This window comes from Dama dama, chromosome 18 (assembly GCF_033118175.1).
Source record: "Dama dama isolate Ldn47 chromosome 18, ASM3311817v1, whole genome shotgun sequence".
Classification (NCBI taxonomy): Eukaryota; Metazoa; Chordata; class Mammalia; order Artiodactyla; family Cervidae; genus Dama; species Dama dama.
In genome coordinates, this window is record NC_083698.1 from 43,465,833 (window position 1) to 43,493,177 (window position 27,345).

The 27,345-nt window shown below is 38.7% G+C and overlaps 1 protein-coding gene across 4 annotated transcripts in view; it reads left to right on the forward strand.

Annotated features, from left to right (window-relative positions):
* LHFPL3 (LHFPL tetraspan subfamily member 3) overlaps positions 1-27,345 on the forward strand; it is a 630,765-nt gene that overhangs the window by 251,921 nt on the left and 351,499 nt on the right. The window lies entirely within an intron of this gene.

Genomic DNA, 27,345 nt, shown 5'->3' on the forward strand with positions numbered 1-27,345 from the left:
AACAGACTGGTTCCAAATAGGAAAAGGAGTACGTGAAGGCTGTATATTGTCACCCTGCTTATTTAACTTATATGCAGAATACATCATGAGAAACGCTGGGCTGGATGAAGCACAAGCTGGAATCAAGATTGCTGGGAGAAATATCAATAACCTCAGATATGCAGATGATACCACCCTTATGGCAGAAAGTGAAGAAGAACTAAGGGCCTCTTGATGAAAGTGAAAGAGGAGAGTGAAAAAGTTGGCTTAAAGCTCAACATTCAGAAAACTAAGATCATGGCATCTGGTCCCATCACTTCATGGCAAATAGATGGGGAAACGGTGGAAACAGTGACTGACTTTATTTTGGGGGGCTCCAAAATCACTGCAGATGGTGATTGCAGCCATGAAATTAAAAGACGCTTACTCCTTGGAAGGAAAGTTATGACCAACCTAGACAGCATATTAAAAAGCAGAGACATTACTTTGTCAACCAAGGTCCGTTTAGTCAAGGCTATGGTTTTTCCAGTATTCATGTATGGATGTGAGAGTTGGACTATAAAGAAAGCTGAGTGCCGAAGCATTGATGCTTTTGAACTGTGGTGTTGGAGAAGACTCTTGAGAGTCCCTTGGACTGCAAGGAAATCCAACCAGTCCATCCTAAAGATCAGTCCTGGGTGTTCATTGGAAGGACTGATGTTGAAGCAGAAACTCCAATACTTTGGCCACCTGATGCGAAGAGCTGACTCATTGGAAAAGACCCTGATGCTGGGAAAGATTGAGGGCAGGAGGAAGGGGACGACAGAGGATGAGATTGGTTGGATGGCATCACTGATTCAATGGACATGGGTTTGGGTAGACCCCGGAAGTTGGTGATGGACAGGGAGGCCTGGCGTGCTGCAGTTCATGGGGTGGCAAAGAGTCGGACACGACTGAGCAATGAACTGGACCTGTCTTCCAATCCAAACACACAGTATGTCCTCTTGTTTGTTTAGTCTTCTTTAATTTCTCATGACAGTACCTTGTAGTCTTTAGTACAGAGGTTTGTACATCTTTTAAAAATTTCTTCCTCTTTTCAAATCCTTTTTAAATTGTTTTTTGAAATGCATATTAAGAGAAATGTTATTTAATCTGTTTTTCATTGCTAATGTATACAAATATTATTGATTTTTGTATGTTGACCTTATAACTAACTTACTAAGTTCTAATTATTAATTTTTTTCTAATTATTAATTTTAATATATTTTTGAGGTATAGTTGATGTACAATATTATATAAGTTTAGGGTGTACGACAGTGCTTCTCAAGTTTTCAAGATTATATGTCATTTGTAGTTATTCTAAAATATTGGCTACGTTCCCAGTGTTATACAATGTATATTTGTAGCTTATTTTACACATAGTGGTTTGTACTTTTTAATCCCCTACTGCTACCCCTATCTTGCCCCCACCCACTGCTAACCATTAGTTTGTTCTCTATATCTGTGAGTCAGTTTCTTTTCTGTTATATTCGCTAGTTGATTTTATTTTTTAGATTCCATATATAAGTGATATCATATAGTATTTGTCTTTCCCAGTCTGACCTATTTCAGTTAACATAATACCCTGCAAGCCCATCCATATTATTGCAAATGGAAACATTTAGTTCCTTTTTATGGCCGAGTCATATTTTGTTGTGTACATATACCATAATGTTTTTATCCATTTATCCGTTGATGGGCACTTAGGTTGCTTCCGTATCTTGGCAGTTGTAAATAATATTGCTATAAACATTGGGATGCGTATATCTTTTCTAATTAGTGTTTTTTCTTGGATAAATACCCAGTAGTGAAATTGCTGGGTCATATGGTAGTTCTATTTTTTTTTTTTAAGAAACCTCCATACTGTTTTCCATAGTGACTATACCAATTTACATTGTTACCAACAGTGTACAGGATTCCTTTACTTCCACATTCCCAGCAACATTCATTATTTGTGTTCCTTCTGATGATAGCCGTTCTGACAGGTGTGAGGCGATGTCTCGTTGTGGTTTTAATTTGCATTTCTCTGATGATTAGCAATATTGTGCATCTTTTCCTATGCCTGTTGGACGTTTGTATGTCTTCTTTGCAAACATATCTATTCAGTTCCTCTGCCCATTTTTGTGGTTGTGGTTGTTTGTGGGTTTTTTTTTTTTTTTTTGCTGTTAAATTGTATGAACTGTTTACATATTTTGGATATTAATCCTTTGTGATTTATATCATTTGCAGATATTTTCCCCCACTCAATACGTTGTCTTTTCATTTTGTCAATTATTTTCTTTGCTGTGCAAAAGTTTTCAAGTTTAGTTAGGTCCCGTTTATTAATTTTTTGCTTTTATTTCCTTTGCTTTAAGAAACAGATCAAAAAGATAACAATACTGTTGTTTATACTTAAGAGAGTTGCACTTCTGTTTCATCTATGTTTTCTTCTAGCAGTTTTATGGTTTCCAATCTTACATTTAGGTATTGAATCCATTTCGAGCTTATTTTTGTATGTGGTGTTAGAGAATGTTCAAATTTCATTATATAGCTGTCCAGTTTTCCCAGCACCATTTATTAAAGAGACTGGCTTTCGCTATTGTATATTCTTGCCTCCTTTGTCGTAGATTAATTGACTGTGTGTAGGCTTATTTCTGACTTTCTATTCTGTCTCACTGGTCCATGTGTCTGTTTTTGTGACAGTATCATACTGTTTTTGATTACAGTAGGTTTATGGTATAGCCTAAAGTCAGGGAGCACTGTTTCTCCAGTTCTATTCTTATTTCTCAAAATTGTTTTGGCAGTTAAGAGGCCTTTATATCTCATACACAATTTTTAAATTATCCTACTTCTGTGAAAAATGTCCTTGGTATTTTGATAGGAATTGTATTGAATCTATAGATTGTCTTGGATAGCATTGTCATTTTAGCAACATTTAGTCTTCCAATCTATGAACACAGTGTATCTTTCATCTATTTTTGTTGTTGTCAGTTTTTTTTCATCACTATCTTACAGTTTTCAGAGTACAGGTCTTTTACCTCCTTTAGGTAGGTTTACTTTTAAATATTCTTTTTGATGTGATTGAAAATGAGATTGTTTCCTTAATTTCTCTTTTTTATAGTTCATCGTTGGTATAAAGAAATGCAACAGATTTTTAAATTGTATCCTGCACTTTTACCAAATTCATTGATGAGCTCTAGTAGTCTTTTTGGTGGGGTCTTTAGGATTTTCTGTGTGTAATATATCATCTGCAGACAATGATAGTTTTATTTCTTCCTTTCCTATTTGGATTCCTTTTATTTTTTTCATCTCTGATTGCTGTGGTTAGGACTTTTGATACTGTGCTGAGTAAAAGTGATAAAAGTGGGCATCCTTGTCTTGTTCTTGACCTTAGAGGAAATGCTCTCACCTTTCCACCACTGAGTGTGATGGTCACTGTGGGCTTCTCTTATATCACCTTTATTATGTTGATATATATTTTCTCTATACCACTTTATGGAGAGTTTTTTATCATAAATGTTGAATTGTTTCAAAAGCTTTTTCTGCATCTATTGAAATGATCGTATGATGTGTATTCTTCAATTTGTTAATATGATGTGTCATATTGATTGATTTGCCAATAGTGGAAAATCTTTACATCCCTAGGATAAATCCCACTTGAGTATCATATAAGATCTTTTTGACGTTATTACTGGATTTGGTTTGCTATCATTTTTGTTAAGGATTTTTACATCTATGTTCGTCGGTGATATTGGCCTGTAATTTTCTTTTTTTGTGATATCTTTTTCTGGTTTTGGCATCGGGATGACCCTGGCTTCCCAGAATGAATTTGAAAGCATTCTTCTCTCTGCAGTTTTTTGGAATAGTTTGAGAAGGAGAGGTGTTAACTCTTCTCTTAGTGTTTGGTAGAATTCACCTGTGAAGGCATTTGGTCCTGGACTTTTGTTTGTTGGAAGTTTTCTTCATTACTGATTCAATTTAATTACTGGTAATTGGTCTGTTCATATTTTCTATTTCTTCTGTGTTCAGTCTCAGAAGATTGTACATTTCGGCAAACTTGTCCATTTCTTCTAGGTGGTCCTTTTTTTTTTGCATATACTTGCTCTTACTAGTCTCTTATTCTTTGTATTTCTGTGGTATCAGTTGTAACTTCGCTTATTTTATTCCTGATTTTATTGATTTAGACCCTCTTTCTTTTATTCCTTAGAATCTGGCTAAAAGTTATTTAATTTTATCTTTTCAGGGAACCGGCTCTTAGTTTCATTGATCTTTTCACCTTTATTTTATTTCTACTCTGATATTTATGATTTCTTTCATTCTTTCCTCCAGACTTTAGGGAATTTGTTGTTGTTATTGTTGTCATTCTTTTTCTAGCCTCTTTAGATACAAGGTAAGGTTGTTTATTTTATATTCTTTTTATTTCCTGAGGTAAGCTAGTATTTCAATAAACTTCCTACTTAGAACTTCTTTTGCTGTATACCATAAATTTTGGATAATTGTGTGTTCCTTCATTTATCTCCAAGTATCTGTTGATTTCCTCTTTGATTCTATCAGTGATCTACTGATCAGTTCAGTTTAGTGGCTCAGTTGTGTCTGACTCTTTGAGATCCCATGGACTGCAACATGCCAGGCTTCCCTTTCCACCATCAACTCCCAGAGTTTGCTCAAACTCGTGTCCATTGAGTCAGTGATGCCATCCAACCATCTCGTCCTCTATCGTCCCCTTCTCCTTCTGCCTTCAATCTTTCCCAGCATCAGGGTCTTTTCAAATGAGTCAGCTCTTCACATCAGGTGGCCAAAGTATTGGAGTTCCAGCTTCAACATCAATCCTTCCAATGAACATTCAGGACTGATTACCTTATGATTGACTGGATGGATCTCCTTGCAGTCCAAGGGACTCTCAAGAGTCTTCTCCAACACCACAGTTCAAAACCATCCATTCTTTGGTGCTCAGATTTCTATATTTTATTTCTACTCTGATATTTATGGTCCCACTCTCACATCCATACTGGAAAAACCATAGCTCTGATTCTATGGACCTTTGTTGGCAAAGTAATGTCTCTGCTTTTTAATATGCTATCTAGGTTGGTCATAACTTTTCTTTCAAGGAGCAAGTGTCTTTTAATTTCATGACTGCAGTCACCATCTGCAGTGAATTTGGAGCCCAAGAAAATAAAGTCTCTCACTGTTTCCATTGTTTCCCCATCTATTTGCCACGAAGTGATGGGACCAGATACCATGATCATAGTGTTTTGAATGTTGAGTTTTAAGCCAGCTTTTTCACTCTCCTCTTTCACCTTCCTCAAGAGGCTCTTTAGTTCCTCTTTGTTGTCTTGCCATAAGGTTGGTGTCATCTGCATATCTGAAGTTATTGATACTTTCTCCCAGCAATCTTGATTCCAGCTTGTACTTCATCCAGCCCAGCATTTTGCATGATGTACTCTGCATATAAGTTAAATAAGCAGGGTGACAATATACAGCCTCATGTACTTCTTTCCCAATTTAGAACCAGTCTGCTGTTCCATGTCCTGTTCTCACTGTTGCTTCTTGTCCTGCATACAGATTTCTGAGGAGGTGGGTAAGGTAGTCTAGTATTCCCATCTCTTTCAGAATTTTCCGCAGTTTGTTGTGATCCACACAGTCAAGGGCTTTAGCAGAGTCAGTGAAGCAGAGTAGATGTTTCTCTGGAATTCTCTTGCTTTTTTGATGATCCAGCAGATGTTGGCAATTTGATCTCTGGTTTCTCTGCCTTTTCTAAAACCAGCGTGAACTGGAAGTTCACGGTTCATGTACTGTTGAAGTCTAGCTTGGAGACTTTTGAGCATTACTTTGCTAGCATGTGAAATAAGTACAATTGTTCAGTAGTTTGAACATTCTTTGGCATTGCCTTTCTTTGGGATTGGAATGAAAACTGACCTTTTCCAGTCCTGTGGTCACTGCTGAGTTTTCCAAATTTGCTGGCATATTGAGTGCAGCACTTTCACAGCATCATCTTTTAGGATTTGAAATAGCTCAGCTGGAATTCCATCTCCTCCACTAGCTTTGTTCATAGTGATTCTTCCTAAGGTCCACTTGACTTCCCATTCCAGGATGTCTGGCTCTAGGTGAGTGATCACACCATCATGGTTATCTGGGTCATGAAGATCTTTTTTGTATAGTTCTTCTGTGTATTGTTGCCACCTCTTCTTAATATCTTCTGCTTCTGATAGGTCCTTACCATTTTTGTCCTTTATTGTGCCCATCTTTGTATGAAATGTTCCCTTGGTATCTCTAATTTTCTTGAAGAGGTATCTAGTCTTTCCCATTTGTTGAATTTTGTCAAATGCTTCTTTGTATCTATTGAGATTATATGTCTATTTGGGGCCTGTAATATGATGAATTACATTATTTTGGTAAGGGTTTTTTTTTTCATTTATTGTATATTATTTTTAATAAAACCAGATAAAAAACTGAAGATCATTCAGTAGCTGGTCTGGCACTTCTAGAACCATTTTACAGAGTATCTAGATAGTTGATATTTTAAAGTATTGCCAAGATAGACTTGTCCAAACCAAAACATTGCAAACATTCCTTTTTACCCCTTTAGTCAAGCAGGTAAATAGAAAATAATGTACTAAATCTTTATTAGTAAAGTTTTAACATGATTTTATTCTGTTTCCTAGCATTTAACTAAAATTATCATTTAAGTAGGTACTTAGAAGAAAAAACTCACACGTCATAGTGGTCCACAGAATAAACAGAAGTCACCAAAGTAACTCAATGAATTTGATGAACCTGAAATCAACTAGGACGTGTTGACTAGGCTTACCAATGTAGATGACATCCTTTGGATTTTATTTTGGTTTTATGTTTTATTTTTACACGAAAGCCTTAGTGAATAGTGAAGTCGCTCAGTCGTGTCCAACTCTGTGACCCCATGGACTGTAGCCTACCAGGCTCCTCCATCCATGGGGTTTTCCAGGCAAGAGTACTGGAGTGGGTTGCCATTTCCTTCTCCAGGGGATCTTCCCGACCCAGGGATCGAACCCAGACCTCCTGCATTGCAGGCAGACGCTTTACCCTCTGAGCCACCGGGGAAGCCCACAAAAGCCTTATGCACGTACATAAAGGGCAGTGATTACATCTCACTGTCATCCCTCAGTGGCTCCTGAGCCTCACGCGTGTCTGCCATGATTAGCACTTTTTCATTTCTCGTATACTCTCCCTTCTCTGCTACCAACAATCCTGTACCATCCGCCTCCTGTACTTCCTTTCCTCATTTTATTATCTGCCTTCTATCTCTCTTGTACCATGGGCTTGTCATGGATTCTTGTAACACCTGGTGACTCCCATTCCACCCACGAAAACATTTTAGCTAACTATTTGTTCCTCTAAAAGAAGATGTTGACATTTACCATGAGGTGGTTCAGACGGTAAAGAATCTGCCTGCAGTGCAGGAAACCTAGGTTCAATTCCTGAGTCAGGAAGATCCCCTGGAGAAGGGCATGGCAACCCACTTCAGTATTTTTGCCTGGAGAATTCCATGAACAGAGGAGCCTGACGAGCTACAGTCCATGGGGTCGCAAAGAGTCGGACATGACTGAGCAACTAACACACACACACACACACACACACACACACACACACACACACATACACCATGAACAGGTCTTACTTTTGTCAAGATCTGCATGGGGCTCTTCAGCACTCTACACCACTTGCCTTATCATTTTAATCCAAAGCTACTGTATTTGTAGCTTTTTCCGGACACACACACATACACACACGTGTACTAACCTCGCTTTGTACTGGGATAAGGGATGAAGAAAGCAGAAACCTTTGCATGAGGAGGACCTTGGCAGGTTACATTGTTCTACAATTTATCAGTTGATTACTTTTTCTGCCTCCAAGTCATTGGGTTTTCCCAAGCGAAAAACCTTTGACTGACCTCTGGAAATATACACACTGCACAGAAATGAAAAGTTATTAAACCAAGACTGCAGGGGAATTCAGAAGATTGTTCTGTTTGTAATTCTGGGTGAACAATTTAGAATGTACTTTTTAAAGCTTAACAAAATTACTTAAAATCTTGCAAGTAAACAACCAGCCTTTTAAAAATCTGGTCCATAAGGATTTAATTTATCTTTCATATCTAGTTACTGCAAAAAACTGATAATGCACAAATTCAGTGAGGTGTTAGTTTTGCATCTACCAATGACTTGCTGAATTAATCAAATTACCTTAAAGTTAACACAGCCAGTGAGAAGAGTTTAATGATATTCAAAACCTTCATGGTAATAATTACAGATGAAGAGGGTCAGTCAGTTGAGAATTAATGTGAAAAATGAATAGAATGAAAATCTGAATTAGGATATCAGAACATGTATAAATTATGGGGAAGGTGAAGCATGAAAATAAAACTCATTTATGTTCATTTGGAAGGAGGAAATAAAAGAAGGTGTGTTCGAATTGAACCTAGGGAAGCCTTAAGAATTAGACAGTTCTAATGGAAGAAAAATTATGACCAACCTAGACAGCATATTAAAAAACAGAGACATTACTTTCCAATAAAGGTCCATCTAGTCAAGGCTATGGTTTTTCCAGTGGTCATGTATGGATGTGAGAGTCGGACTATGAAGAAAGCTGAGCGCCAAAAAACTGATGCTTTTGAACTGTGGTGTTGGAGAAGACTCTTGAGAGTCCCTTGGACTGCAAGGAGATCCAACCAGTTCATCGTGAAGGAGATCAGTCCTGGGTGTTCATTGGAAGGACTGATGCTGAAGCTGAAACTCCAGTACTTTGGCCACCTCATGCGAAGAGTTGACTCATTGGGAAAGACCCTGGTGCTAGGAGGGATTGGGGGCAGGAGAAGGGGATGACAGAGGATGAGATGGTTGGATGGCATCACCGACTCAATGGCTATGAGTTTGAGTAAACTCCGGGAGTTGGTGATGGACAGGGAGGCCTGGCGTGCTGTGATTCATGGGGTTGCAAAGAGTCGGACATGACTGAGCGACTGAACTGAACTGAACTGAACTGAATGGAGAAAGAGAAAGGAGGAGTTAAGAATCGTGGGGAAAGCAAGTTAGAGGAGATCAAGTATTCTTTCTTCTCACATCTACTTCTTCCATCTTTTAGAGAGCCAAAAGCAACTTTTACAATTCACATACCACTTCCCCCTCCCACTAGTTTTTCTTTTTCTTTTTCTTTTTTTTTTTAGTTTTTCTTCCCTAGTGTTATCTGTGCCCACATCTTTTCTTCTGTATTTTGAAGAGAAGAGATAACACAACATATAAATTATCCTTACTGCTCAAAAAATAATTGATTGTACAAAGTATTACAAAGTAAGAAGTTGAAATGACTTAAATTATGTTTTTTTCATCTCCCCTGTCCCAGATTCCCTTTCTTTTTTCAATATTTATTTATTTGGCTGTGCTGGGTCTTAGTTGCAACATGTGGGATCTAGTTCCCTGAGCAGGGATTGAAGCTGGGTCCCCTGCATTGGGAGCTCAGAGTCTTAGCCACTGGACCACCAGGGAAGTCTCCAGATTCCCTTCTTAAAAGTTGTATATGTTTTAAGAAAATTTAATCTAAATATTTTATTAAAATTTCCAAGGGGTGAAAACATCTTAAATATTTTAGAATTAGCATTATGTACTTACTTCATTTTTATGGAAGGCAGTCGCAACAGATGGGTGTAGTAACTTTTTAAAAAGTGATTGATTTGGTTAGCAGAACTTCCCTGGTGGCTTAGTGGGTAAAGAGTCTGCCTGCAGTGCAGGAGACCCAGGTTCATTTCCTGGGTCGGGAAGATCTCCTGGAGAAGGAAATGACAACCCACTCCAGTACTCTTGCCTAGAAAATCCCATGGATGGAGGAGCCTGGTAGTCTACAGTCCATGGGGTTGCAAAGAGTTGGACATGACTGAGCGACTTCTCTTTCCTTTTCCTTTCACTTTATGAGTCTCCTATGTTATATGCCAGGCAATATAGGGGTGTTTTATAAAAAGCTCTTCTAGCAGAGCACAGTAACCCAATCTGTAGGCTCCAGATGAGTCAGCTGGAAAACTACTGGAAAAGTTGGTAGGCACTTCTGGCAGTATGTGAAATGTTGAAAAGGACCTTTCTTTTCAAATGTATCTTGTTGAGAGATTCTTTTCCATATTAGAGACATAAAACTTGGAGGTTCGTTTGTGTGTGAAACAAAGAGACAAATTATTCCTATTTTGATGCCAAAAATGACACAGAGGGAAATGCTCATTGGGTTATTTATTCATTCATTTAGTCTGCTTGAGCATTTACCATATGATACGCACTTGGGATACAGAAATGAATATGAAGGTGGCCCCAGAAAGGAGGCCTCTAGGCCTCTGTCTAGAATTCAGAGGTATCTATGTTAACTCACAAATTCAGTGACACCTTATGCATGCCACTGAAGAAGGGTGTACAAGGCCATCCAGAAAGGTAGAGTCAGAGACTTGTTCAGAGCTGAGTCTTACAAGATTAGTGGATGTTCAACTGAGGGAGGAAGGCAAAGGAGACAGATAAACAGCAGCCTAGGGTCCCATGAAATGGCCCAGTTGTGGAAATTACAAGTAGCTGAGCTTATGCAGAGTTAAGTCTCTAAGGGGATGACAAGTTGGAGAACTGGGTAAGTTTCAAATTATGAAAGCTGTCTTAGGCTCTGTCAAGGTGTGGACTTTATCTGGTAGGCATTTGACAGTCCTGAAGGTATTAAGCAGGAGGAGTAATACAATCAGTTATAATATGAAGACGACTCTGGTGATAGAAAAGAGTACTTAAATATAAGCGACAATGTTTAAAGATATTTTATTTTTACCAGAAATTAAACATTGAGCAATCATACTGTGAAAGTCATCTGAGTGACATGGAGGGCAGGTCACAACACCCACCACGACTGCAGAGGGCTTGCTGCTTGCCAGTTTTCTTGCCTTCACCTGGGAGTTCTAAGGCTGCGTAACTTCCTATTGCTTCTCCTCCACCACCCAGCTCAACAAACATATTCATTTATTCAGTGAGTGCTTGTGTGCCAGGCCCTTCAATGGGCCCTGGAGATGGCAAGACAAAATAGCTTGTGGTCCCTGCTCAGAAGGCATTCACTGGGGCCATCCCCAGATGTTCTCTCTGTAGCCAGACATGGTCCCTGAAAAGTCATAATCTCATTCCTTCTCATATAGCCACACCTGAGCTTTCCTTCTACCTTTACAAAGTCAGTTTCAATTGTTGCAGCATCATTTTTGTGCACCAACTGGAAAGTGAGAAGATGCCCTGGGAATGACCACAGCAACCAGTTCCATTTTGAGAGTTGCCAGTAGCATATACACACTGCGTGCATACTCAGTCACTCAGTCGTGCCCAACTCTTTGGCAACCCCACGGACTGTAGCCCACCAGGCTCTTCTGTCCGTGGAATTTTCCAGGCAAGAATGCTGGAGTGGGTTGCCATTCCCTTCTCCAGGGGATCTTCCCGACCCAGAGATTGAACCCAGGTCTCTTGATCTCCTGCATTGTCAGGTGAATCCTTTACCATTGCCCACCTGAGAAGCCCTAACATGTACACACTACTGTCTATAAAATATAGATAACCAACAATGACCTACTGTATCGCACAAGAAACTGTACTCAATATTTTGTAATAACCTATAAGGGAAAATAATATGAAAAAAGAATATATGTGTCTATGTATGTATATATATAACTGAATCACTTTGCTATCTAACTGAAACTAGCCCAACATTGTAAACCAACTATACCTCAATTTTTAAAAAATGAGAGAGACTTGCCATTAATGGAAGGGTGGGAGGGTTGAGTAAGGGGACTGTTAATGGTCTACCAGCAAGCCAGAGCCTCATATACCAGTTTAAAAGGTGACTCTGCTTTTCACAAGATAACTATATATGAATTTACAAAAAGTTCTATGTATCACTCTGTATCTCAAGTATTCAAAAGCTTCAGATGCCCACAATGGAGTTTTAGGTTAACATATTAATTATTGTTTTGGTAGCTAGAAAAACCACCCACTCAAGCAAAAATCAGAGTGCAGACTTGATTACATAAGCCACTGGCTCACTTAGTATTAGAGAAAGGTAAAAATCACAAAATGTGGTGTGAGGGTAAGAAGAGTCATTAAGCCCAAAGAAATATTGTTTTAAAATCATTTTCTTTCTATTTTGAGCCTTGTTATAATAGGATAACAAGCTAGTGCAGAGAGCCCACTTAAGTAAGAGGATACCTTTGATTTCCTGACAAATCTTTCCTACTTGGTTTGGTAGATTAAACTATAGAGAAAGGTGTGCTGCTGCACATGGAGTGAAGGGAATCATATTTTGGACTACACTGTGTATGGATCATTTCCCATAATCTTAGACTGTTGTAATCTGCAGTGCATATGACTAAATTCACACTCAATGGTACAGTTTCCCCTTGTATACTCTCAGTCTGTGGGGAACAGCTTCAGAAATCTCTTGACAACTTCTCGGGGTCAAGTTGCTCTAGGGGCATGAATTTCTTGGAAATTGACTCTTAGAAGTGTGAAACAATTCTTGCAGGACTTCCATGGCATACCTCATAATAAATAGAAACTTATCTTTGAAGCTGCTATAGACCTCACAGCATAGCTTCCAGCAGTGAAAACTTATAATCATAGCCTTAAAGATATGGTACCCTTGTCAGCATTGGCAAAAGGCTGAAGAGCCCATGCTGCTGCATTATTAATTAAGCAATCATTTATTAAGAGCCTACTCTGTGACAGGCACTATTCCATGGGCTTTTTTCTGTGCCTCCCCTGCAACCCCACTTCCACCCTAATCATACTCCAGGTCTCTATCTAAACATCAGGGGAAACTTCTCTCAGCCCTCTTGACCAAATTTAGGATTCCTGATGGATGCTCTCTTAGCCCTCCACAACTCTTCTTAAAAACACTGAGCACTCTTTACAATAGCTAGGACATGGAAGCAACCTATATGTCCCTTGACAGATGAATGGATAAAGAAGCTGTGGTACAAATACACAATGGAATATTACTTGGCCATAAAAAGGAATTCATTTGAGTCAGTCCTAATGAGGTGGATGAACCTAGAGCCTATTATACAGAGTGAAGTCAGTCAGAAAGAGAACAATGAATATTGTATATTAACACATATATATGGAATCTAGAAAGATGGCACTGATGAACCTATTTGCAGAGCAACAGTGGAGACACAAACATTGAGAAGAGATTATGGACATGTCTGGGGTGGGGAGGAAGGAGAGGGTGGGAGGTATGGAGAGACTAACATGGAAACATACATCACCATCTGTAAAATAGATAGCCAATAGGAATTTGCTATATGACTCAGGGACTCCAAACTGGGGTTCAGTAACAACCTAAAGGTGTAGATGGGGAGGGAGGTGGGAGGGATGTTCAGGTGGGAGGGGACATGGGTAAACCTATGACTGATTCCTGTTGATGTTTGGTAGAAACCAACACAATAGTGTAAAGCAATTATCCTTCAATTAAAAATAAAGTTAAAAAAAAAAACCACCGAGCACTATTAAAATTTTGGAATTTTTTTCTGTAATTCAGATGAGGCAGCCCATTTTCCCCACCAGACTATAAGCTTTGTGTTAATGGGAATTGTTTGTTTTTTTACACTTAATAGCATCTGGTTAGGACGTAAGTAGGAACAGTGAAGTATCAAGAGTGAAAATGAAAACTTTATTTTGTAATTAAGTTGTGTTTATAATATCATGATTACAATATTTCTAATGAGTAATGTTGTAATAAGTAGCAGAGAATCCTGAGGTACATCATATGACTCTCTATTTTTTAAACAATTAAGATTGTTGAATGCTGGGTGATATGAACTGCTTTGATAGAAACTGGCTTTTTTAAAAAAATAATTTTTGAATGGAATAGTCCCACCAAATGCCCCTTCCTCTTGTGGAATCTGCTTCAAACATCCTTTGCTGGCATGTATGAAAATAATGGCAGATATGAGGACAGTTGTTTATCTGATTCTTCTGAAAATGGTTTGGAGCAAGCCTTTCCTAGGCTTCCCTGTTGCTCAGGTAAGAGCCCTCTATCCCGCTGTGATGACAGTACCCAAACTTCTAATTGCTTCTTTAATTTTCATCACATAGGATCCAGTCTCCCTGCATAGGACCTTCTCAGGGCTCATAATCATGTGTTTAGCCAAGAGGGCAAGTGCCAATGAAGACCTTCACTGTGAACTCCAGTTCCATGGTGAGCCCATGACATACTTAAATATGTAGAATTGATCAGTTGAGACAGATCACATAGATCCTACTCAGAAGTAACAGCATCTTCATGAAGTGTAGTTTCCTCCATTTGTGATTTTAATCTCAATATGATTGATGAGTAGCTACAAGTCTAAGTGAGCACTTTTCAGGTTTCTTTGTCCAATGTGAAAAAGAGATAACAATAGCAATCCTGTATCTTTTAGAATGTTATCAAAGACTAGGAAATAAAAATCACTCTATTCACATCTGTTTGTATCAAGGTAGATTAAAGGCACATTAATGACAAAACATAGCTCATGACACAAAGCTCTTCACTGAACTTCATACCTGCCTTGGTGATCATAGGATCTACTGTTATAGATGGAGGTTGCATTCAAATACCTAATAATACAATCTAAGATTTACGCTCTTAGACTTGGCCAGCATTCACTGCCAGAAGATAAATGGCTAGGCCTTTGCACTCTTTATTGGAGTGACTAATGAGCTCTAAATCATTTTCTTTTTGTATGTCCCTCCTACCCAAGTGACTATAAGCTCACTGAGGGAATCTGTGACCTTATCTTGTTCTTCTGTTTTATCCCCAATGTCTAACCCATATCTGAGTACTGAATAACAATGTTGATTGAACTAAAGAACTCACAAATACTATCTCTTCTGTTCTTCCCTGATTAAAAGCAAATATAGTCATCTGCCTGCCAGATAAATTCATGCAGGATGTAAGTCACAAAGCTATGGCATGATAAATGGATACATGAGGTGACACAGCCAATAATACTTTGCTTGATGGCAGTAACATTCTTTTATTAATTTGTATACAAAGCACGTTAAGGTATTTCTTGCCATTTAAACTTGTTTTTGCATAACTGTTCTTTTTGTATGTCTTTTGCACACTGCTTAATTCAACTCAGTCATTCTTTTTGTGAATATTCATTAAAGCTGCCTTTAGAATTAACTACAAAATGAAGTTTCCACTCTTTATATTTCAAGCTTCGATACAACTGAATCATTAAGCACTTTAGTTAAGACTTGCAGATGCAAAAAAAAAAAAAAAAAAAGACTTGCAGATGCATCTTTAAATTGATCTCCCTTGATTAAAGGTAGATTGCAGGCTTCCAATAATAGTCATACCAGAAGAAATTAAATGCTTATTATTCTCATTAGATTATTCAAGTCTACTCTACTTTACTTCACTATACATATAAATAGGCAAGTAGAGCCTGCCTCTACTGACATATGTGGAAGAAAATAAAATGTAGTTACTTACTTGCATTAATTCAGAGGAAATACAACTGTAATTAATTAAAGTCTGAAATAGACTGAATTTTTAAGGAACTGGCATTATCTTTGCTGAAATTCTGACTAGAATTTGTCCTTTTTCAGTCAGTATATAAAATTGCTTTGTATACTGACCACACTGGCTTCTGCTAGCATTGTGATTGCTCGCTTTGCATGTATGTGAATGCTTCTAAAGGCCTTGAAGGCTTTTCATTAATAGGTAAATATTCTCCTGACTGTGTCTACTTTTTATTTTTAAAAGAGAAAACTTTGCTCTTGATTCGATCTGAATGATCACAAGTCAAGAGTTAGTGATATAATAAATGAGAGTAACTCCTATAGATTTCTACTAGTTTGTGTGATTTTTACATCTATGTATGTAGAATCACCATTATTACCACTAATAGCTTCTATCACAGAAGTGTTTTATATTTACTTTCTTTTTATTATCATTTCAGTTAAATGTGGCTTTCAAGTCCTATTTTGGAAATAAACTTTTTCTTGTAGGTGTAACTGAAATTCTTGGACTGATTATAATGGGCTAGAAGTAGTAGGACAGAGCAATGGTGTTAGATGTTCCTTAATTGATTGATGAATCCTTTGTCCTCTCTTTAAAGTGAGAGCAGCATTAGGGTTTGAGAGTGAAAGAACCTATCACACACTTTATCCATTTTCTTCCTCATTCATTTAACCAGTATAGAACCTTCTTTATGCCAGAGACTTTGTCCATCATCGGAGGATGTGAGGCTTCACTGAGCACCTATCACAGTCTAACGACAGAAACATCAAAAACTTAACACTTGAATATGCTGAAGAAGGTCTGTGTTGTAGATGTGCACTAGGTGTTATGGAAACATCACAGAGGACCTACACCAGGCTTCTCTTCCTTGTAGCAGTGGTGAGAAAAGGCCAGGCACCCAGTCTCTTTCTTACCCATCCAAGCAACCAAAGTGCCAAACATCAACAATGACTGATGTGAAGCCCCATAATAACCGTAGTCTGGTTACACAGGCACTCCTGAGCTGCCCTAGCTTAGTTTTGTAAAGGCCTTATACCTCTTAAACCTAGACACCACCCAGAGTTTCCCTTATCCTGCAACTACAGCCCCAGGGAGCACTGTGGCATTGATCCTCAGGCTCTGGCCCCAGCCAGGCTGGTAGACTCCCCATCCTATACCAGGAGCCACAAGAAAGGACTCAAGCCTCTTTGCGCCTGGCCTGATGACTGTGTGGGGTAATGCACCCAGCCTTCCTCTCTACTCTTTTGTGTTTAACCCTTGTAACTGTAACTCCTGGCCCACTGACGCCCACATAACGTTGGGAAGTGAGGGAAAAGTTCAGTTCAGTTCAGTCGCTCAGTCATGTCCGACTCTTTGAGACCCCATGAACCGCAGCATGCCAGACCTCCCTGTCCATCACCAACTCCCGGGGTCCACCCAAACCCATGTCCATCGAGTCGGTGATGCCATCCAACCATCTCATCATCTGTCGTCCCCTTCTCCTCCTGCCCTCAATCTTTCCCAGCATCAGGGTCTTTTCAAATGAGTTAGCTCTTTGCATCAGGTAGCCAAAGTATTGGAGTTTCAGCTTCAACATCAGTCCTTCCAATGAACACCCAGGACTGATCTCCTTTAGGATGGACTGGTTGGATCTCCTTGCAGTCCAAGGGACTCTCAAGAGTCTTCTCCAACACCACAGTTCAAAAGCATCAAAAAGTAAGTAAGGCATCTGAATTCATAGTAGAAGAATTGTTTAGTAGATTTTATCACCATAACATTACTTCACTGTTGAATACTTTCTGAGCTGACTACTTTTGAGAATTAAGCCTCCATTCTTTCCATTCAACAAATATTTATTGAAATATTGAGCTCTGTTTTGTGGAGAATACAAACACTCAAAAGTATATGGAACTTTCATCCTATATACTTTCCAAGTCACCAAGTTGATTTATGACTGAAAGATTATTGTCATACAGGTCCTAATAGGACCTTTACTGTTTATCTGAGCTGCTATCAGAGCCACTGAAAGCATCATTTTGATGTTGATGGTGGTGATGACAAAAAACTCATGTTTCATAATACTTTTTACTTTTAGCATTTTCCAAACCTTTATTTCATTTTATTCTCAAAGTGAAGAAGTAGATAATGCAGATAAAATCCTCTTTTTACTGATAAAGATTTAGACACCAAAGATTGATGTAGTCACTTAGCTCGTGACAAAACCAGAAATAGAGCCTCATGCTTGAACGTTCATAAGGGGGTGTACTGTTGTTTCATTCATTCTTCACAGTTTCCCCATGAGTTGGAGTTAGTACTCTTTTACAGATAAGGACACTGACATACATAGAAGGGCTATAATTGCCCAAAGTCATGCATATTCATATCCAGCTAAGAGGTATCAAGCTGCTACTTTGTGTCAGGCACTGTGCTGAGTGCATTCATATATAATGTCTTATCTAAATCATAATGGTCTATGAAGTAGGTACTGTCATCCATATCTGATGGAAGAACAAACCAATTAATTACCCAAGTCTCCATTTACTGGTAGTAGATGCAGCTCTGAAATTCATTTCTGATGCTTTTTCCACTAAGCCAGAGGTTTGCAGTATTTTTCCCATCTCCAATCCATTTATAAGCAGAGCACATGCTCACTAATAATATCTCTTCTTACACTATGGAGATTTTTCATAAAGGATTTGGTTGCCTGAAAGATACATCAGAATCTGTTGGTAGAGGAATGGGGTGAGGTGAGGGGCATTCAGGAGACAGGATAGTTTAAGATTCTTCTCTTCCCTATTAGAGACTATATCTCTTAACTCTTGTAATAGGCTTTTTAGGAAAAAAAATCCAACTTAATTTTATCCTTTCAACAAAAAGTTATTGAGTATCTACATGTGCCAGGTGTGTTCTAGGTGCTGAAATTGCAAGAGTAAACAAAATCCATGAGGCTCCAGCACTCATGAAGCATATATTCCAGACAATGACAAGTTCTCTGAATGAAACTAAACAGGATAAGGAGATAGACTTTGGGAGAGTGGCTGCTGGATAGAGTGGTCAAGACGTCTTCTCAGGGGGAATCAGGCCAAGGCCTGAACTTGGCAAAAAGCAGGCAGCCATGTGGAGAGCTGGAGTCAGGTCTTGGGCATTTTTTTCCCTACAGCTGGCATTGCTTTCCCTCATCCCACAGAAGCACCAAACATGAACTCAGACTACTCAACTCCCAGCTAGGGCCAGAATGCCAAGAGCACCAGGCAAGCCTGGTCATCACAAGCCCTTCTCTATGTCAGAGCCTACAGCTGGCTCTGGTCCACATGACCTAAAATCGTGGCTGCCCTGCACTTGGCTCCCCAGCTCTCCAAACCCATAGAAAAACTCATTCCATCTTCAGCAAGGGTGGGAACCTATACACAGAGAGCCCCTGACTCATGTGATAGTCAACTGTCAAAATGTCCATTTTTAAAAAACTGAAAACCATTTACATTGGAGGCTTATTTTTCTGTAAGCAGTTTGCCTTTGTTAAAGATCCAGATTCTTTTCTTTCATTGCCTTCTGAATGGAACTTAATATACAGGAGACAAGCAGCAAGTGGAGTAGGTAGGAACTAGAAGATTCCAGAAAGCAGTTTGACTCTTGAGTCCTTACTTGATATGTCTGTCCCCAGTGTCCTGTAAGTTTTACATGTAAGGTGACTGGCAACTATGATTCCATTCAGTTTTTATTACATTGGAATGCTGAGTGGTAAAGTTCCCCATAATTAAACATCAAGGACACAGAATCAGTGGTGCCTTCAGAATGATGTCAGTAGAAGTGTTTCGTACAAACCTATCACTGAAATACATCAGTCTAGGACTTACAGTGAATGGAAACCAAGTTTGTGTTTGTATAAAAGTGAAAAATAGACTTTAAACCATAATCTAAAAGATTGGGGAACTGGAGGGGGTAGTAAAGGAGGTGATGACCTTTAAGGAAATTTTTCAAATTACTCCATTCTCACCTTGTAAAAAACTGTGATGCACATACTGGGGATATGATTCCTTTGACAATAGTCATTATACTCAACTCTGTTATTCATGGTCTGTGTTGGAGCAGAAAGAAAATTCTGGAAACTATGTGAAGAGTGTTTTTCACAAAGCCAAGCTTTCAATAAATTACAGCTTGTAGAAACTACCAGGCCAGGGTCAGAATTTATACAGTCTTCTCTGATGACCACAAGTTGGAATTAACACACTCTCACCCTTCCACAATACTTGCTGGGTCTATGATGGCACCTCTATATTACATGGCACTTAGTATCTTTCCCTTATGGCCCCACAGTGCCTTGTACATAGATGCTGAAGATTTGTTGAATACAATTTCTTATAATTGTAGAAATTATAACAAAGAAATTCCACAGAAATTCCTGCATTTGGACAAAATTCTGAATTTCTAAGATAAGCTTATCAAATGGGGCTTGGACGCTAAATTGGTTTATTCATCCTTTCAGCAAGTATTAATTAACATGTACTATGTCAATCAGCTTAGACCCTATAGATTTTTAAATACATACTAAAATATAACAGTTAATTTTTTTTGAAATCTGTATAAGTCCTGATGATTTAATTTTAAGGTTTTTATGACTTAAAATGCTTAAATGTATAATTTGAATCTACCTGGATTGACAGAAGCTCTGAAATAAGCTCCTTCAGAATAACAGAAAAAAACTCTGTCGGTCACGATGATAGTTTTTTTTTTTTTCCCAACTTATTGGAAAAGCAAATAGCAGGAAGATCAAATTTCTTCAATAATGGATTTTTCCACTCAATTATTCAGCTACTGAACCTGCTGGGCCATGCAGAACTTGTTTCAAGACTGTTCCCCTGCCAGATGAAGTTAGGATTGTCAGTCTCCAGGGAGCCAATGAATTATTTCAAAATGGTCACAAAGGACCATCAGAATTAAATGGACTTTACCGGGGGGAAATAGTTGTTTTCCTACTGGGATTTACCAGCCACTTCCTTCATCCTTTAAGGTTCTGAAATGTCTCTCACTAAACACAATTCTGTTATTTTCAGCTGTTTATACAAGGTATTGATAACTAAATACTCAAATAACCTGGGTTTTGGCAATGCAAATTCAGAAACTATCCTTTCTTTTAACCCATAAGAAAAAGTCTACACATCTAATAAAGTTCTTAAACCTTTGATTGATAGGTCTCAGTCAGAATAATGGCTTTCACTTTGTTTCATAAGGACAATCCTTTTATGTGCCTCTCCTTTCTAATAATCCAACTTTACAAAGAATTCCTTCTTAGTAATGGAATAAAAAGAAATGAAAAGTTTTTCCTGTTAAAGCAAGTGAAGAAAATGGTCAGTTCCTCTAATTCCAGTGACAGCAATGAGCATATATATTCGTTTTCTAAATGGCTATCCAAACTGTATTTGGTTAAGCCTTTCAAAATTATGCTCACTCATATTATAACTACTGTAGTAGCACAAACTTATAACTTGAGAATTCTGACTACAGAGTAATGAGTAAAAAATATTTTATCATTATGTACTTACAAATTATACATGCATACACACACAGAGAGAGAGAAATTCTAAGGTCTACTCTGGTTTGATAAAGCTGACTGTGAAATTATAACACATCAGTAAGCGATATTTCTTATCAAAGCAGTCTTCACTTTAAGAGCCTCAATCACATTTTTGGTGATTCAGTTTACAGATAACTTTCAAGAACATCCCCGACACATAAAGCAAAATTTATCACTGTTGCTACATCTACAGAAACGACACCAAACTTACTTTCATATTAAGAGAGCAGAAAACCCAGGTTGCTTTTGAAGCTGATCAAAATCAAAATGACAGTTACTGAAAAGAAACATCATAAAAAATATTAAAAAGCTACCACAGATTTTGTCAGGCTCTTGTTTTTTAATATAAACATGTTGGTTAGAGCCAATGAAGAACACCTTAGATGACAGAACTAGAGGCTCATGGGGACTGGAAACGTATTGTATGAACCACACGCCCATCATAATTATCCATCTTTAGTGATAGGGTTCCGTCAGCGCAGTTGGTTTTTGACCAGACGGTAGTGAATGGGATTTGGAAGTAAGAAGATAAACAGAGATATCAAAAAGCAGTATTGCTTGGATCATGTTGTTTTTGTTGCTGTTGTTGTTTTCAAATCCATCATTTGTTCGTGTCTACAGAAAAGAACTAGCTTTGTTGTTTTAAGCAGCCTGACAGGTGTCCAGGGCTGACTTGCCTTGACTCTGTATTTGAAATGCTTCACATTTTGTGAGCTTGACAAATCACTTATCCTCTTTGAATGTCACATTTCTCTAAAAATGTAAAAAAGGGAAATAATGATAATACTGCTCCTGCCTGCCTCAAAGGGTTGGGAAGAAGGTCAAATGAGATTATATATGTTAAGGGACTTTGAAAACCACATAATACTGCACAAATGTATGGTTTTGTGCTAATTGTCTCAGGAGAGTTGTCTGCCTGAAATGCACCAAGCAATCCCTGAACCTAACTACTTGTGTTCAGATCAGAGGCCTTTGTATGTCTGTCAGAGGCTTTGCAATGCTCCCTGTGTGATGTCCCCTCTATAAACCATCACCATGGCTAGGTCCAGCAAGACTGAAGATTGAGGGCTCATGGCAGAGGGTCAGCACCCACAGAGGGCCAAGCCTGAGGCCAGAGGCATCACGGCTGGCATTTAAAAGAACAATAACATTTCCTTAGAGTGAGTACAAACAGTAAAAGATGCTGACGCTGTTGTGAATGTTGTCAGTCCTGTAGGAAGCATTAGGACACCTCTGGCAGAAATCTAACCTGTTAAGCAAACACATGCAAGTCTAGGCATGGTAATTAAGTCAGTCTTGTACAGAACAGAGTTTAAAAAGTGGATCCTGCTCGATCTACCTTTGTGAGCAAGTTACATAACCTCCCTATGCCTTGGTCTTATCATCTGTGAAATGAAGATAATCATAATGCACATTTAATGGGGTTGTTAGTCAACAAAAGAGTCCCAAATGCAGTACTTGGGTGAAACCTCAAAACTGACAGAAAAATCTTGGTTCGTTTCCAAGGCAGACCATACAACATCACAGTAATCCCAGTCTATGCCCCAATCACTGATGCTGAGGAAGCTGAAATTGATAGTTCTAGGAAGACCTACAACACCTTCTAGAACTAACACCAAAAAAAGATGTCTTTTTCATCATAGGACTTTGGAATGCAAAAGTAGGAAGTAAAGAGACACCCAGAGTACAGGCAAATTTGGCCTTGGAGTATGGGGCAAAGGCTAACAGAAATTTGCCAAGAGAACACACTGGTCATAGCAAACACCCCCTTCCAGCAACGCAAGAGATTACTCTACACGTGGACATCACCAGATGGTAAATTCTGAAATCAGATCAATTATGTTCTTTTTACACAAAGATGGAGAAGTGTTGTACAGTTAGCAAAAACAAGAGCTGAAGTTGACTGTGGCTCAGATCATGAGCTCCTTATTGCAAAATTCAGGCTTAACTTGAATAAAGTAGGGAAAATCACTAGACCAGTCAGGTATGACCTTAATCAAATTGCTTATGATAATACAGTGGAGGTAATGTATAATTTCAAGGGATTAGATCTGGTAGACAGAGTGAACAGAGTGAACTATGGACACAGAAGAACTATTGAACAGGAGCCAGTGACCAAAGTCATTCCAAAGAAAGAGAAATGCAAGAAGGGGAAGTGGTTGCCTGAGGAGGTTTACAAGTAGCTGAGGAAAGAAGAGAAGCAAAAGGCAAGGAAGAAAGGGAAAGATATACCTAACTGAATGAAGAGTTCCAGAGAAGAGGACAGAGAGATAAGAAGGCCATCTTAAATGAACATGCAAAGAAATAGGGGAAACAAATAGACTGGGAAAGACTAGAGATCTCTTCAAGAAGATTAGAGATACATTTCATGCAAGGATAGGCATGATAAAGGACAGAACCAGTAAAGATCTAACAGAAGCAGAAGAGATTAAGAAGAGGTAGCAAGTATACATAGAATAACTACACGAAAAAGGTCTTAATGACTCAGATAACCACAATGGTGTGGTCACTGCCCTAGAGGCAGAAATCCTGAAGCGTGAAACTAAGTGGGCCTTAGGAAGCATTACTACCAACAAAACTAGTAGAAGTGACTGAATTCCAACTGAGCTATTTAAAATCCTAAAAGATGATGATGTTAAAGTGCTGCACTCAATATGTGAGCAAATTTGGAAAACTCAGAACTGGCCACAGGACTGGAAAATGTCATTTTTCATTCTAATCCCAAAGAAGGTCAGTGTCAAAAAATGTTCAAACTACCATTCAATTGTACTCATGTCACATACTAGCAAGGTTATGCTCAAAATCCTTCAAGCTAAGCTTTAGCAGTACATGAACTGAGAATTTCCAGATGTACAAGCTGGGTTTCAAAGAAGCAGAGGAATCAGAGATCAAATTGCCAACATCCACTGGATCTTAGAGAAAGCAAGGGATTTCCAGAAAAATACCTATTTCTGCTTCATTGACTCTGCTAAAGTCTTTGACTTTGTGGATCACAACAAACTATGTAAAATTCTTAAAAAGATGGGACTACCAGACCACCTTACCTGTCTCCTAAGAAACCTGTATGTAGATCAAGAAGCAACAGTTAGAACTGGCCATGGAACAATAAACTGTTTCAAAATTGAGAAAGGAGTATGTCAAGACTGTATACTGTTACTTTGTCCATTTAGTTTCTATGCAGAGTACATCATGTGAAACGCTGGGCTGGATGAATCACAAACAGGAACCAAGATTGCCAGGAGAAATATCAACAACCTCAGATGTGCAAATGATAACACTCTAATGGCAGAAAGTGAAGAAGAACTAAAGAGCCACTTGATATGGGTGAAAGAGGAGAGTGAAAAAAAAACTGGCTTAAAACTTAACATTCAAAAAACAGAGAGCATGGCATCCGGTCCCATCATTTCATGGCAAATAGATGAGGAAACAATGGAAACAGTGACAGACTATTTTCTTTGGTTCTAAAATCATTGCAGATGGTAACTGAAGCCATGAAATTAAAAGACGCTTGCTCCTTGGAAGAAAACCTATGACCAACCTGGACAGCATATTAAAAAGCAGAGACATTACTTTGCCAACAGAGGTCCGTCTAGTTCAAGCTATGGTTTTTCCAGTAGTCATGTATGGATGTGAGAGTTGGACTGTAAAGAAAGCTGAGCACCAAGAAATTGATGCTTTTGAACTGTGGTGTTGGAGAAGACTCTTGAGAGTCCCTTGGACTGCAAGGATATCCAACCAGTCCATCCTAAAGGAAATCAGTCTTGAATATTCATTGGAAGGACTGATACTGAAGCTGAAGCTCCAAACTTTGGCCATCTGATGTGAAGACCTGACTCATTTGAAAAGACCCTGATGCTGGGAAATACTGAAGGCAAGAGGAGAAGGTGACAACAGAGGATGAGATGGTTGGATGGCATCACTGACCCGATGGATATGAGCTTGAGTAAGCTCTGGGACTTGGTGATGGACAGGGAAGCCTGGCGTGCTGCAGTGCATGGGGTCGCAAAGAGTCAGACACGACTGAGAGACTGAACTGAATTGAACTGAAATCAGTGCGGTCAGCGACCTCAACCATGAAATTGAAAGATGCTTCCTCCTTGGAAGGAAAGCTATGACAAAACTAGACAACAAATTAAAAAGCAGAGACATCACTTTGTCGACAAAGGTCCATATAGTCAAAGGTATGGTTTTTCCAGTAGTCATGTACGGATGTGAGAGTTGGACCATTAAGAAGGCTGAGTGCTGAAGAATTGATGCTTTTGAATTGTGATGCTGGAGAAGACTATTGAGAGTCCCTTGGATTGCAAGATCAACCAGTCAATCCTAAAGGAAATCAACCCTGAATAGTTAGTGGAAGGAATGAAGTTGAAGCTCCAATACCTTGGCCTCTTGATGCAAAGAGCCGACTCACTGGAAAAGACCCTGATGCTGGGAAAGACTTAAGGCAAAAGGAAAAGCAGGAAGCAGAGGAAGAGACAGTTAAGTAGCATCACAAACTCGATGGATATGAATTTGAGCAAACTCTGGAAAATAGTGAAGGACAGAAGAGCCTAATGTGCTGCAGACCATGGGGTCACAAAGAGTCAGACACAACTTAGTGACTGAGCAGCAACAACAACAGTGGCATTGATGAAAGGATTTAAAAAAAAAAAATTATAACAAGCAACAGAGTGAGTTTTCAATAAATGTTAGCTACAGCTTTTTTTTTAATTATCTTAATTGGGATTTAAAGTCCTGCACTTCTATTTGTCCATCTATAATATAAATGCAAGAAACTTCCCATCTCCTGTAAGTAGAGGATTTTCAGTAATTGAGATATGTCTTGAGATACATAGATAGATATTTTTTATTTTGAAGTAAATAATATTCAAAATAAATATTATCTTTGATTTGAGAGGTAGGGTATGACAAGGAGTTTCAGCTTAAATGAGCAGGTAGAAGCACAGAATCATCAGTAATGGAAATGGCAGAGAGTGTAAAAACCTATGAGAACAGTAAAGTACATTTAGAATGACAGTATTGGTATTATACAGCGACCATAAACAGTTAAACATGCAGCTCCCGCCAAGCTTGTTTGCCATCACTTCCTAAATTTGGCTGGTAAGCAAGGAAGACATCTGGAGAAATAGTTAAAACAAAACAGTGTCTAATTAGTTTTAAAATATTTTAGTTAAATAGTACAGTAATTAAATAATGCAGTTATGAAGATAAAAGGAAGAGACTATTCTGGGAAGATATGATATTACATTCTCAGACATTGCCAGTGGAGATTTGGGGCTTATGAGGGAAGCATAGTTATTCTTTAATTTTTCATAGTGAAACTATTCAAACAAAGAAAAGTACCAAAAATAAACACCTTTCCCCCAACTAAGGTTAAATAGACATCATTTTGCCATAATTCCTTCACAGAATTATTGCTAAAACCAAAATTCTGTCCCATTATCATGTTAGTGATGGACAGGGAGGCCTGGCATGCTGCAGTCCATGGGGTCGCAGAGTCAGACAGGACTGAGCAACTGAACTGAACTGATCATGTTAGCTGATCCCCATTCTAGTATTGATTCCAGTTGGCTGTATAACTATTTTCTTTGACTGGAGATGCAGTACAACAAATTAAAGCTTGGGAGTAAATGTTAGACTTTGACTTGTAAATAAGAAATCCTCCGTGTATCCCTAATCTAAAAGACTCACTAAATATCTGGGTTTCTTTGATTGAATTAGTCAGGGTTTTTCTTCCCTTTTAACTGACTAAAGCAAAGTCAGCTGTCTACATTAGGGAGTACGATTGTAAGTACCATAAAGGGACTTCCCTTGCAGTCCAGTGATTAGGACTCCATGCTTTCACCGCCAAGGGTACAATACCTGGTTGGGAAACTAAGACTGCAAGCTGCATGACAAGGCCAAAAAAGAAAAAAAGCAGTAGTGCAGGAAGAGTGAGAAATAAAGCAGCTCTTAGCTGTATGGGGGGCTTCCCCGGTCTCTCAGCGGTTAGAATCCGCCTGCGATGCAGGAGCCACAGGAAATGCAGATTTGAACCCTGGGTTGGGAAGATGCCCTGGAGGAGGGCACGGTGACTCACTCCAGTACTGCTGCCTGGAGAATCCTATGGACAGAGGAGCCTGGCAGGCTACAGTCCATACGGTCACAGAGTCAGACATGACTGAAGTGGCTTAGCACAGCTGTGTGGACCAGGAAATGTCAGAATAGGCTGATAAGGGAGTTGGAGAAAACCCTAGGATGATGATGATAAGTGTTGGGTGATAGTAGTGGTGGTGGTGGTAAGA